Source organism: Amia ocellicauda, chromosome 21 (assembly GCF_036373705.1).
Source record: "Amia ocellicauda isolate fAmiCal2 chromosome 21, fAmiCal2.hap1, whole genome shotgun sequence".
Lineage (NCBI taxonomy): Eukaryota > Metazoa > Chordata > Actinopteri > Amiiformes > Amiidae > Amia > Amia ocellicauda.
Genome location: NC_089870.1, coordinates 4284228 through 4298057, shown reverse-complemented (window position 1 = coordinate 4298057; position 13830 = coordinate 4284228). Strand labels below are relative to the sequence as shown.

At 38.4% G+C, this 13830-nt stretch overlaps 5 non-coding genes across 5 annotated transcripts; all 5 read left to right on the top strand.

The window, feature by feature from the left end:
• Positions 1 to 1583: 1583 nt before the first annotated feature.
• trnac-gca (transfer RNA cysteine (anticodon GCA)) lies at positions 1584 to 1655 on the top strand. Its single transcript has one exon. It is a non-coding gene; the product is annotated as a tRNA-Cys (tRNA).
• A 1502-nt stretch (positions 1656 to 3157) lies between these two features.
• trnac-gca (transfer RNA cysteine (anticodon GCA)) lies at positions 3158 to 3229 on the top strand. Its single transcript has one exon. It is a non-coding gene; the product is annotated as a tRNA-Cys (tRNA).
• A 1955-nt stretch (positions 3230 to 5184) lies between these two features.
• Positions 5185 to 5256, top strand: trnac-gca (transfer RNA cysteine (anticodon GCA)). Its single transcript has one exon. It is a non-coding gene; the product is annotated as a tRNA-Cys (tRNA).
• A 1955-nt stretch (positions 5257 to 7211) lies between these two features.
• Positions 7212 to 7283, top strand: trnac-gca (transfer RNA cysteine (anticodon GCA)). The gene has a single exon. It is a non-coding gene; the product is annotated as a tRNA-Cys (tRNA).
• Positions 7284 to 10813: 3530 nt separating this feature from the next.
• On the top strand, positions 10814 to 10885 carry trnac-gca (transfer RNA cysteine (anticodon GCA)). The gene has a single exon. It is a non-coding gene; the product is annotated as a tRNA-Cys (tRNA).
• The last annotated feature ends 2945 nt before the right edge of the window (positions 10886 to 13830 follow it).

The following is a 13830-nucleotide window of genomic DNA, read 5'->3' as shown; positions in this document are numbered from 1 at the left end:
CAATTGAACAGAGTGAATATCTCATTCATACATCATTTTTCTACAGAGCAAGAGGTCTCTGGTTCAAATCCAGGTGCCCTCTACAAGGAAATTGGGTGTTTGTTCAATGTGTATCTTCAATCTGTTGCTTACATTTTATTCTTGGTCAAGATTGCACCAAAGTCATTCCTTAGATATGGCAGGGTTTCCAGCTCAGCCTTTGTTATTGAATGACAATCTTTATATTACAATTAAGTGCACTATAGCTCAATGGTGGAGTATTTCACAACAGATCAAGTGGTCACTGGTCCAAAACCAGGTGCCCCTTAAAAGAGAAACAGGGTGTTTGTTCAATGTATATCTGCAATCTGCGGGTTGCCTATTATTGTTGATCAAAATTGCACCATAGTGATTCCTTAGATAAAGGAGGGTTTCCAGTTCTGCTTTTGTTATATAATGAGAATGTTTCATTTGCAATTGAACAGAGTGAATATCTCATTCATACATCATTTTTCTGCAGAGCAAGAGGTCTCTGGTTCAAATCCAGGTGCCCTCTACAAGAGAAATTGGGTGTTTGTTCAATGTGTATCTTCAATCTGTTGGTTACCTTTTATTCTTGGTCAAGATTGCACCAAAGTCATTCCTTAGATATGGCAGGGTTTCCAGCTCAGCCTTTGTTATTGAATGACAATCTTTATTTTACAATTCAATGCACTATAGCTCAATGGTGGAGTATTTCACAACAGATCAAGTGGTCACTGGTCCAAAACCAGGTGCCCCTTAAAAGAGAAACAGGGTGTTTGTTCAATGTATATCTGCAATCTGCGGGTTCCTTATTATTGTTGATCAAAATTGCACCATAGTGATTCCTTAGATAAAGGAGGGTTTCCAGTTCTGCCTATGTTATATAATGAAAATGTTTCATTTGCAATTGAACAGAGTAAATAGCTCATTCATACAGCATTTTACTGCAGAGCAAGAGGTCTATGCTTCAATTCCAGGTGCCACCTATGGAAACATGCTGTAATGAGTAGAATGTGCTTCTTCAAATTGTGAATTGCTTTATCTTCAATGGAAGTGGATGGTTTTTGTGATGTAATTCCATCACGTGTCTTTTGATGTTTGTCTTAATTAGGATATGTTTACGAGCATTGTTTAGCTCAATGGTAGAGAATTTAACTGCAGATCAAGAGGTCTCTGCTTCAAATTCAGGTTCACACTAAAAGTGATACAAGATGTTTTTTCCATGTATGTCTTCAATCTGCTGGTTGCTATTTATTTTTGGTCAAGATTGCACCAATGTGATTTCTTAGATGTGGGAGGGTTTCCAGCTCTGCCTTCGTTATCTAATGAGAATGTTTCTATTGCAATCGAACAGAGTGTAGCTCAGTGGTGGCGCGTTTTACTGCAGATCAAGAGGTCTCTGCTTCAAATCCAGGAGCCCCCTACGAAAACATGCTGTTATGAGTAAAATGAGGTTCTTTAAACAGTAAGTTGCCTTTTCGTTTGATGGTAGTGAATGGCGTTCATAATGTTGGTTCCTCACGCAGGGCTTTTGATATTCATCTTCATTAATACATGTGAGATTGTGTTCTACAAATGGAGGGGATATAGCTCAGTGGTAGAGCATTTGACTGCAGCTCAAGAGGTCTCTGGTTCAAATCCAGGTGCCCCCTACAAGAGAATTAGGGTGTTTGTTCAATGTGTATCTTCAATCTGTTGCTTACATTTTATTCTTGGTCAAGATTGCACCAAAGTCATTCCTTAGATATGGCAGGGTCTCCAGCTCTGCCTTTGTAATTTATTGACAATCTTTATTTTACAATTCAATGCACTATAGCTCAATGCTAGAGTATTTCACTGCAGATCAAGAGGTCACTGGTCCAAAACCAAGTGCCCCTTAAATGAGAAACAGGGTGTTTGTTCAATATATATCTGCAATCTGCGGGTTGCCTATTATTGTTGATCAAAATTGCACCATAGTGATTCCTTAGATAAAGGAGGGTTTCCAGTTCTGCTTTTGTTATATAATGAGAATGTTTCATTTGCAATTGAACAGAGTGAATATCTCATTCATACATCATTTTTCTGCAGAGCAAGAGGTCTCTGGTTCTAATCCAGGTGCCCTCTACAAGAGAAATTGGGTGTTTGTTCAATGTGTATCTTCAATCTGTTGGTTACCTTTTATTCTTGGTCAAGATTGCACCAAAGTCATTCCTTAGATATGGCAGGGTTTCCAGCTCAGCCTTTGTTATTGAATGACAATCTTTATTTTACAATTCAATGCACTTTAGCTCAATGGTGGAGTATTTCACAACAGATCAAGTGGTCACTGGTCCAAAACCAGGTGCCCCTTAAAAGAGAAACAGGGTGTTTGTTCAATGTATATCTGCAATCTGCGGGTTCCTTATTATTGTTGATCAAAATTGCACCATAGTGATTCCTTAGATAAAGGAGGGTTTCCAGTTCTGCCTATGTTATATAATGAAATTGTTTCATTTGCAATTGAACAGAGTAAATAGCTCATTCATACAGCATTTTACTGCAGAGCAAGAGGTCTATGCTTCAATTCCAGGTGCCACCTATGGAAACATGCTGTAATGAGTAGAATGTGCTTCTTCAAATTGTGAATTGCTTCATCTTCAATGGAAGTGGATGGTTTTTGTGATGTAATTCCATCACGTGTCTTTTGATGTTCATCTTAATTAGGATATGTTTACGAGCATTGTTTAGCTCAATGATAGAGAATTTAACTGCAGATCAAGAGGTCTCTGCTTCAAATTCAGGTTCACACTAAAAGTGATACAAGATGTTTTTTCCATGTATGTCTTCAATCTGCTGGTTGCAATTTATTTTTGGTCAAGATTGCACCAATGTGATTTCTTAGATGTGGGAGGGTTTCCAGCTCTGCCTTCGTTATCTAATGAGAATGTTTCTATTGCAATCGAACAGAGTGTAGCTCAGTGGTGGCGCGTTTTACAGCAGATCAAGAGGTCTCTGCTTCAAATCCAGGAGCCCCCTACGAAAACATGCTGTTATGAGTAAAATGAGGTTCTTTAAACAGTAAGTTGCCTTTTCGTTTGATGGTAGTGAATGGCGTTCATAATGTTGATTCCTCACGCAGGGCTTTTGATATTCATCTTCATTAATACATGTGAGCTTGTGTTCTACAAGTGGAGGGGGTATAGCTCAGTGGTAGAGCATTTGACTGCAGATCAAGAGGTCTCTGGTTCAAATCCAGTTGCCCCCTACAAAAGAATTAGGGTGTTTGTTCAATGTGTTTCTTCAATCTGTTGCTTAGCTTTTATTCTTGTTCAAGATTGCACCAAAGTCATTCCTTAGATATGGCAGGGTCTCCAGCTCTGCCTTTGTAATTTTATGACAATCTTTATTTTACAATTCAATGCACTATAGCTCAATGCTAGAGTATTTCACTGCAGATCAAGAGGTCACTGGTCCAAAACCAAGTGCCCCTTAAATGAGAAACAGGGTGTTTGTTCAATTTATATCTGCAATCTGCGGGTTGCCTATTATTGTTGATCAAAATTGCACCATAGTGATTCCTTAGATAAAGGAGGGTTTCCAGTTCTGCTTTTGTTATATAATGAGAATGTTTCATTTGCAATTGAACAGAGTGAATATCTCATTCATACATCATTTTTCTACAGAGCAAGAGGTCTCTGGTTCAAATCCAGGTGCCCTCTACAAGGAAATTGGGTGTTTGTTCAATGTGTATCTTCAATCTGTTGCTTACATTTTATTCTTGGTCAAGATTGCACCAAAGTCATTCCTTAGATATGGCAGGGTTTCCAGCTCAGCCTTTGTTATTGAATGACAATCTTTATATTACAATTAAGTGCACTATAGCTCAATGGTGGAGTATTTCACAACAGATCAAGTGGTCACTGGTCCAAAACCAGGTGCCCCTTAAAAGAGAAACAGGGTGTTTGTTCAATGTATATCTGCAATCTGCGGGTTGCCTATTATTGTTGATCAAAATTGCACCATAGTGATTCCTTAGATAAAGGAGGGTTTCCAGTTCTGCTTTTGTTATATAATGAGAATGTTTCATTTGCAATTGAACAGAGTGAATATCTCATTCATACATCATTTTTCTGCAGAGCAAGAGGTCTCTGGTTCAAATCCAGGTGCCCTCTACAAGAGAAATTGGGTGTTTGTTCAATGTGTATCTTCAATCTGTTGGTTACCTTTTATTCTTGGTCAAGATTGCACCAAAGTCATTCCTTAGATATGGCAGGGTTTCCAGCTCAGCCTTTGTTATTGAATGACAATCTTTATTTTACAATTCAATGCACTATAGCTCAATGGTGGAGTATTTCACAACAGATCAAGTGGTCACTGGTCCAAAACCAGGTGCCCCTTAAAAGAGAAACAGGGTGTTTGTTCAATGTATATCTGCAATCTGCGGGTTCCTTATTATTGTTGATCAAAATTGCACCATAGTGATTCCTTAGATAAAGGAGGGTTTCCAGTTCTGCCTATGTTATATAATGAAAATGTTTCATTTGCAATTGAACAGAGTAAATAGCTCATTCATACAGCATTTTACTGCAGAGCAAGAGGTCTCTGCTTCAATTCCAGGTGCCACCTATGGAAACATGCTGTAATGAGTAGAATGTGCTTCTTCAAATTGTGAATTGCTTTATCTTCAATGGAAGTGGATGGTTTTTGTGATGTAATTCCATCACGTGTCTTTTGATGTTTGTCTTAATTAGGATATGTTTACGAGCATTGTTTAGCTCAATGGTAGAGAATTTAACTGCAGATCAAGAGGTCTCTGCTTCAAATTCAGGTTCACACTAAAAGTGATACAAGATGTTTTTTCCATGTATGTCTTCAATCTGCTGGTTGCAATTTATTTTTGGTCAAGATTGCACCAATGTGATTTCTTAGATGTGGGAGGGTTTCCAGCTCTGCCTTCGTTATCTAATGACAATGTTTCTATTGCAATCGAACAGAGTGTAGCTCAGTGGTGGCGCGTTTTACTGCAGATCAAGAGGTCTCTGCTTCAAATCCAGGAGCCCCCTACGAAAACATGCTGTTATGAGTAAAATGAGGTTCTTTAAACAGTAAGTTGCCTTTTCGTTTGATGGTAGTGAATGGCGTTCATAATGTTGGTTCCTCACGCAGGGCTTTTGATATTCATCTTCATTAATACATGTGAGATTGTGTTCTACAAATGGAGGGGATATAGCTCAGTGGTAGAGCATTTGACTGCAGCTCAAGAGGTCTCTGGTTCAAATCCAGGTGCCCCCTACGAGAGAATTAGGGTGTTTGTTCAATGTGTATCTTCAATTTGTTGCTTACATTTTATTCTTGGTCAAGATTGCACCAAAGTCATTCCTTAGATATGGCAGGGTTTCCAGCTCTGCCTTTGTAATTTATTGACAATCTTTATTTTACAATTCAATGCACTATAGCTCAATGCTAGAGTATTTCACTGCAGATCAAGAGGTCACTGGTCCAAAACCAAGTGCCCCTTAAATGAGAAACAGGGTGTTTGTTCAATGTATATCTGCAATCTGCGGGTTCCTTATTATTGTTGATCAAAATTGCACCATAGTGATTCCTTAGATAAAGGAGGGTTTCCAGTTCTGCTTTTGTTATATAATGAGAATGTTTCATTTGCAATTGAACAGAGTGAATATCTCACTCATTCATCATTTTTCTACAGAGCAAGAGGTGTCTGGTTCAAATCCAGGTGCCCTCTACAAGGAAATTGGGTGTTTGTTCAATGTGTATCTTCAATCTGTTGCTTACATTTTATTCTTGGTCAAGATTGCACCAAAGTCATTCCTTAGATATGGCAGGGTTTCCAGCTCAGCCTTTGTTATTGAATGACAATCTTTATATTACAATTAAGTGCACTATAGCTCAATGGTGGAGTATTTCACAACAGATCAAGTGGTCACTGGTCCAAAACCAGGTGCCCCTTAAAAGAGAAACAGGGTGTTTGTTCAATGTATATCTGCAATCTGCGGGTTGCCTATTATTGTTGATCAAAATTGCACCATAGTGATTCCTTAGATAAAGGAGGGTTTCCAGTTCTGCTTTTGTTATATAATGAGAATGTTTCATTTGCAATTGAACACAGTGAATATCTCATTCATACATCATTTTTCTGCAGAGCAAGAGGTCTCTGGTTCAAATCCAGGTGCCCTCTACAAGAGAAATTGGGTGTTTGTTCAATGTGTATCTTCAATCTGTTGGTTACCTTTTATTCTTGGTCAAGATTGCACCAAAGTCATTCCTTAGATATGGCAGGGTTTCCAGCTCAGCCTTTGTTATTGAATGACAATCTTTATTTTACAATTCAATGCACTATAGCTCAATGGTGGAGTATTTCACAACAGATCAAGTGGTCACTGGTCCAAAACCAGGTGCCCCTTAAAAGAGAAACAGGGTGTTTGTTCAATGTATATCTGCAATCTGCGGGTTCCTTATTATTGTTGATCAAAATTGCACCATAGTGATTCCTTAGATAAAGGAGGGTTTCCAGTTCTGCCTATGTTATATAATGAAAATGTTTCATTTGCAATTGAACAGAGTAAATAGCTCATTCATACAGCATTTTACTGCAGAGCAAGAGGTCTATGCTTCAATTCCAGGTGCCACCTATGGAAACATGCTGTAATGAGTAGAATGTGCTTCTTCAAATTGTGAATTGCTTTATCTTCAATGGAAGTGGATGGTTTTTGTGATGTAATTCCATCACGTGTCTTTTGATGTTTGTCTTAATTAGGATATGTTTACGAGCATTGTTTAGCTCAATGGTAGAGAATTTAACTGCAGATCAAGAGGTCTCTGCTTCAAATTCAGGTTCACACTAAAAGTGATACAAGATGTTTTTTCCATGTATGTCTTCAATCTGCTGGTTGCAATTTATTTTTGGTCAAGATTGCACCAATGTGATTTCTTAGATGTGGGAGGGTTTCCAGCTCTGCCTTCGTTATCTAATGAGAATGTTTCTATTGCAATCGAACAGAGTGTAGCTCAGTGGTGGCGCGTTTTACTGCAGATCAAGAGGTCTCTGCTTCAAATCCAGGAGCCCCCTACGAAAACATGCTGTTATGAGTAAAATGAGGTTCTTTAAACAGTAAGTTGCCTTTTCGTTTGATGGTAGTGAATGGCGTTCATAATGTTGGTTCCTCACGCAGGGCTTTTGATATTCATCTTCATTAATACATGTGAGATTGTGTTCTACAAATGGAGGGGATATAGCTCAGTGGTAGAGCATTTGACTGCAGCTCAAGAGGTCTCTGGTTCAAATCCAGGTGCCCCCTACAAGAGAATTAGGGTGTTTGTTCAATGTGTATCTTCAATCTGTTGCTTACATTTTATTCTTGGTCAAGATTGCACCAAAGTCATTCCTTAGATATGGCAGGGTCTCCAGCTCTGCCTTTGTAATTTATTGACAATCTTTATTTTACAATTCAATGCACTATAGCTCAATGCTAGAGTATTTCACTGCAGATCAAGAGGTCACTGGTCCAAAACCAAGTGCCCCTTAAATGAGAAACAGGGTGTTTGTTCAATATATATCTGCAATCTGCGGGTTGCCTATTATTGTTGATCAAAATTGCACCATAGTGATTCCTTAGATAAAGGAGGGTTTCCAGTTCTGCTTTTGTTATATAATGAGAATGTTTCATTTGCAATTGAACAGAGTGAATATCTCATTCATACATCATTTTTCTGCAGAGCAAGAGGTCTCTGGTTCTAATCCAGGTGCCCTCTACAAGAGAAATTGGGTGTTTGTTCAATGTGTATCTTCAATCTGTTGGTTACCTTTTATTCTTGGTCAAGATTGCACCAAAGTCATTCCTTAGATATGGCAGGGTTTCCAGCTCAGCCTTTGTTATTGAATGACAATCTTTATTTTACAATTCAATGCACTTTAGCTCAATGGTGGAGTATTTCACAACAGATCAAGTGGTCACTGGTCCAAAACCAGGTGCCCCTTAAAAGAGAAACAGGGTGTTTGTTCAATGTATATCTGCAATCTGCGGGTTCCTTATTATTGTTGATCAAAATTGCACCATAGTGATTCCTTAGATAAAGGAGGGTTTCCAGTTCTGCCTTTGTTATATAATGAAAATGTTTCATTTGCAATTGAACAGAGTAAATAGCTCATTCATACAGCATTTTACTGCAGAGCAAGAGGTCTATGCTTCAATTCCAGGTGCCACCTATGGAAACATGCTGTAATGAGTAGAATGTGCTTCTTCAAATTGTGAATTGCTTTATCTTCAATGGAATTGGATGGTTTTTGTGATGTAATTCCATCACGTGTCTTTTGATGTTCGTCTTAATTAGGATATGTTTACGAGCATTGTTTAGCTCAATGGTAGAGAATTTAACTGCAGATCAAGAGGTCTCTGCTTCAAATTCAGGTTCACACTAAAAGTGATACAAGATGTTTTTTCCATGTATGTCTTCAATCTGCTGGTTGCAATTTATTTTTGGTCAAGATTGCACCAATGTGATTTCTTAGATGTGGGAGGGTTTCCAGCTCTGCCTTCGTTATCTAATGAGAATGTTTCTATTGCAATCGAACAGAGTGTAGCTCAGTGGTGGCGCGTTTTACTGCAGATCAAGAGGTCTCTGCTTCAAATCCAGGAGCCCCCTACGAAAACATGCTGTTATGAGTAAAATGAGGTTCTTTAAACAGTAAGTTGCCTTTTCGTTTGATGGTAGTGAATGGCGTTCATAATGTAGGTTCCTCAAGCAGGGCTTTTGATATTCATCTTCATTAATACATGTGAGCTTGTGTTCTACAAGTGGAGGCGGTATAGCTCAGTGGTAGAGCATTTGACTGTAGATCAAGAGGTCTGTGGTTCAAATCCTGATGCCCCCTACAAGAGAATTAGGGTGTTTGTTCAATGTGTATCTTCAATCTGTTGCTTACATTTTATTCTTGGTCAAGATTGCACCAAAGTTATTCCTTAGATATGGCAGGGTTTCCAGCTCAGCCTTTGTTATTGAATGACAATCTTTATTTTACAATTCAATGCACTATAGCTCAATGGTGGAGTATTTCACAACAGATCAAGTGGTCACTGGTCCAAAACCAGGTGCCCCTTAAAAGAGAAACAGGGTGTTTGTTCAATGTATATCTGCAATCTGCGGGTTCCTTATAATTGTTGATCAAAATTGCACCATAGTGATTCCTTAGATAAAGGAGGGTTTCCAGTTCTGCTTTTGTTATATAATGAGAATGTTTCATTTGCAATTGAACAGAGTGAATATCTCATTCATACATCATTTTTCTGCAGAGCAAGAGGTCTCTGGTTCAAATCCAGGTGCCCTCTACAAGAGAAATTGGGTGTTTGTTCAATGTGTATCTTCAATCTGTTGCTTACATTTTATTCTTGGTCAAGATTGCACCAAAGTCATTCCTTAGATATGGCAGGGTTTCCAGCTCAGCCTTTGTTATTGAATGACAATCTTTATATTACAATTAAATGCACAATAGCTCAATGGTGGAGTATTTCACAACAGATCAAGTGGTCACTGGTCCAAAACCAGGTGCCCCTTAAAAGAGAAACAGGGTGTTTGTTCAATGTATATCTGCAATCTGCGGGTTGCCTATTATTGTTGATCAAAATTGCACCATAGTGATTCCTTAGATAAAGGAGGGTTTCCAGTTCTGCTTTTGTTATATAATGAGAATGTTTCATTTGCAATTGAGCAGAGTGAATATGTCATTCATACATCATTTTTCTGCAGAGCAAGAGGTCTCTGGTTCTAATCCAGGTGCCCTCTACAAGAGAAATTGGGTGTTTGTTCAATGTGTATCTTCAATCTGTTGGTTACCTTTTATTCTTGGTCAAGATTGCACCAAAGTCATTCCTTAGATATGGCAGGGTTTCCAGCTCAGCCTTTGTTATTGAATGACAATCTTTATTTTACAATTCAATGCACTTTAGCTCAATGGTGGAGTATTTCACAACAGATCAAGTGGTCACTGGTCCAAAACCAGGTGCCCCTTAAAAGAGAAACAGGGTGTTTGTTCAATGTATATCTGCAATCTGCGGGTTCCTTATTATTGTTGATCAAAATTGCACCATAGTGATTCCTTAGATAAAGGAGGGTTTCCAGTTCTGCCTTTGTTATATAATGAAAATGTTTCATTTGCAATTGAACAGAGTAAATAGCTCATTCATACAGCATTTTACTGCAGAGCAAGAGGTCTATGCTTCAATTCCAGGTGCCACCTATGGAAACATGCTGTAATGAGTAGAATGTGCTTCTTCAAATTGTGAATTGCTTTATCTTCAATGGAATTGGATGGTTTTTGTGATGTAATTCCATCACGTGTCTTTTGATGTTCGTCTTAATTAGGATATGTTTACGAGCATTGTTTAGCTCAATGGCAGAGAATTTAACTGCAGATCAAGAGGTCTCTGCTTCAAATTCAGGTTCACACTAAAAGTGATACAAGATGTTTTTTCCATGTATGTCTTCAATCTGCTGGTTGCAATTTATTTTTGGTCAAGATTGCACCAATGTGATTTCTTAGATGTGGGAGGGTTTCCAGCTCTGCCTTCGTTATCTAATGAGAATGTTTCTATTGCAATCGAACAGAGTGTAGCTCAGTGGTGGCGCGTTTTACTGCAGATCAAGAGGTCTCTGCTTCAAATCCAGGAGCCCCCTACGAAAACATGCTGTTATGAGTAAAATGAGGTTCTTTAAACAGTAAGTTGCCTTTTCGTTTGATGGTAGTGAATGGCGTTCATAATGTAGGTTCCTCAAGCAGGGCTTTTGATATTCATCTTCATTAATACATGTGAGCTTGTGTTCTACAAGTGGAGGGGGTATAGCTCAGTGGTAGAGCATTTGACTGCAGATCAAGAGGTCTGTGGTTCAAATCCTGATGCCCCCTACAAGAGAATTAGGGTGTTTGTTCAATGTGTATCTTCAATCCGTTGCTTACATTTTATTCTTGGTCAAGATTGCACCAAAGTTATTCCTTAGATATGGCAGGGTTTCCAGCTCAGCCTTTGTTATTGAATGACAATCTTTATTTTACAATTCAATGCACTATAGCTCAATGGTGGAGTATTTCACAACAGATCAAGTGGTCACTGGTCCAAAACCAGGTGCCCCTTAAAAGAGAAACAGGGTGTTTGTTCAATGTATATCTGCAATCTGCGGGTTCCTTATAATTGTTGATCAAAATTGCACCATAGTGATTCCTTAGATAAAGGAGGGTTTCCAGTTGTGCTTTTGTTATATAATGAGAATGTTTAATTTGCAATTGAACAGAGTGAATATCTCATTCATACATCATTTTTCTGCAGAGCAAGAGGTCTCTGGTTCAAATCCAGGTGCCCTCTACAAGAGAAATTGGGTGTTTGTTCAATGTGTATCTTCAATCTGTTGCTTACATTTTATTCTTGGTCAAGATTGCACCAAAGTCATTCCTTAGATATGGCAGGGTTTCCAGCTCAGCCTTTGTTATTGAATGACAATCTTTATATTACAATTAAATGCACAATAGCTCAATGGTGGAGTATTTCACAACAGATCAAGTGGTCACTGGTCCAAAACCAGGTGCCCCTTAAAAGAGAAACAGGGTGTTTGTTCAATGTATATCTGCAATCTGCGGGTTGCCTATTATTGTTGATCAAAATTGCACCATAGTGATTCCTTAGATAAAGGAGGGTTTCCAGTTCTGCTTTTGTTATATAATGAGAATGTTTCATTTGCAATTGAGCAGAGTGAATATGTCATTCATACATCATTTTTCTGCAGAGCAAGAGGTCTCTGGTTCTAATCCAGGTGCCCTCTACAAGAGAAATTGGGTGTTTGTTCAATGTGTATCTTCAATCTGTTGGTTACCTTTTATTCTTGGTCAAGATTGCACCAAAGTCATTCCTTAGATATGGCAGGGTTTCCAGCTCAGCCTTTGTTATTGAATGACAATCTTTATTTTACAATTCAATGCACTTTAGCTCAATGGTGGAGTATTTCACAACAGATCAAGTGGTCACTGGTCCAAAACCAGGTGCCCCTTAAAAGAGAAACAGGGTGTTTGTTCAATGTATATCTGCAATCTGCGGGTTCCTTATTATTGTTGATCAAAATTGCACCATAGTGATTCCTTAGATAAAGGAGGGTTTCCAGTTCTGCCTTTGTTATATAATGAAAATGTTTCATTTGCAATTGAACAGAGTAAATAGCTCATTCATACAGCATTTTACTGCAGAGCAAGAGGTCTATGCTTCAATTCCAGGTGCCACCTATGGAAACATGCTGTAATGAGTAGAATGTGCTTCTTCAAATTGTGAATTGCTTTATCTTCAATGGAATTGGATGGTTTTTGTGATGTAATTCCATCACGTGTCTTTTGATGTTCGTCTTAATTAGGATATGTTTACGAGCATTGTTTAGCTCAATGGTAGAGAATTTAACTGCAGATCAAGAGGTCTCTGCTTCAAATTCAGGTTCACACTAAAAGTGATACAAGATGTTTTTTCCATGTATGTCTTCAATCTGCTGGTTGCAATTTATTTTTGGTCAAGATTGCACCAATGTGATTTCTTAGATGTGGGAGGGTTTCCAGCTCTGCCTTCGTTATCTAATGAGAATGTTTCTATTGCAATCGAACAGAGTGTAGCTCAGTGGTGGCGCGTTTTACTGCAGATCAAGAGGTCTCTGCTTCAAATCCAGGAGCCCCCTACGAAAACATGCTGTTATGAGTAAAATGAGGTTCTTTAAACAGTAAGTTGCCTTTTCGTTTGATGGTAGTGAATGGCGTTCATAATGTAGGTTCCTCAAGCAGGGCTTTTGATATTCATCTTCATTAATACATGTGAGCTTGTGTTCTACAAGTGGAGGCGGTATAGCTCAGTGGTAGAGCATTTGACTGCAGATCAAGAGGTCTGTTTTTTATATCCTGATGCCCCCTACAAGAGAATTAGGGTGTTTGTTCAATGTGTATCTTCAATCTGTTGCTTACATTTTATTCTTGGTCAAGATTGCACCAAAGTTATTCCTTAGATATGGCAGGGTTTCCAGCTCAGCCTTTGTTATTGAATGACAATCTTTATTTTACAATTCAATGCACTATAGCTCAATGGTGGAGTATTTCACAACAGATCAAGTGGTCACTGGTCCAAAACCAGGTGCCCCTTAAAAGAGAAACAGGGTGTTTGTTCAATGTATATCTGCAATCTGCGGGTTCCTTATAATTGTTGATCAAAATTGCACCATAGTGATTCCTTAGATAAAGGAGGGTTTCCAGTTGTGCTTTTGTTATATAATGAGAATGTTTCATTTGCAATTGAACAGAGTGAATATCTCATTCATACATCATTTTTCTGCAGAGCAAGAGGTCTCTGGTTCAAATCCAGGTGCCCTCTACAAGAGAAATTGGGTGTTTGTTCAATGTGTATCTTCAATCTGTTGCTTACATTTTATTCTTGGTCAAGATTGCACCAAAGTCATTCCTTAGATATGGCAGGGTTTCCAGCTCTGCCTTTGTTATTTAATGACAATCATTATTTTACAATTCAATGCACTATAGCTCAATGGTGGAGTATTTCACAACAGATCAAGTGGTCACTGGTCCAAAACCAGGTGCCCCTTAAAAGAGAAACAGGGTGTTTGTTCAATGTATATCTGCAATCTGCGGGTTCCTTATTATTGTTGATCAAAATTGCACCATAGTGATTCCTTAGATAAAGGAGGGTTTCCAGTTCTGCTTTTGTTATATAATGAGAATGTTTCATTTGCAATTGAACAGAGTGAATATCTCACTCATTCATCATTTTTCTGCAGAGCAAGAGGTCTCTGGTTCAAATCCAGGTGCCCTCTACAAGAGAA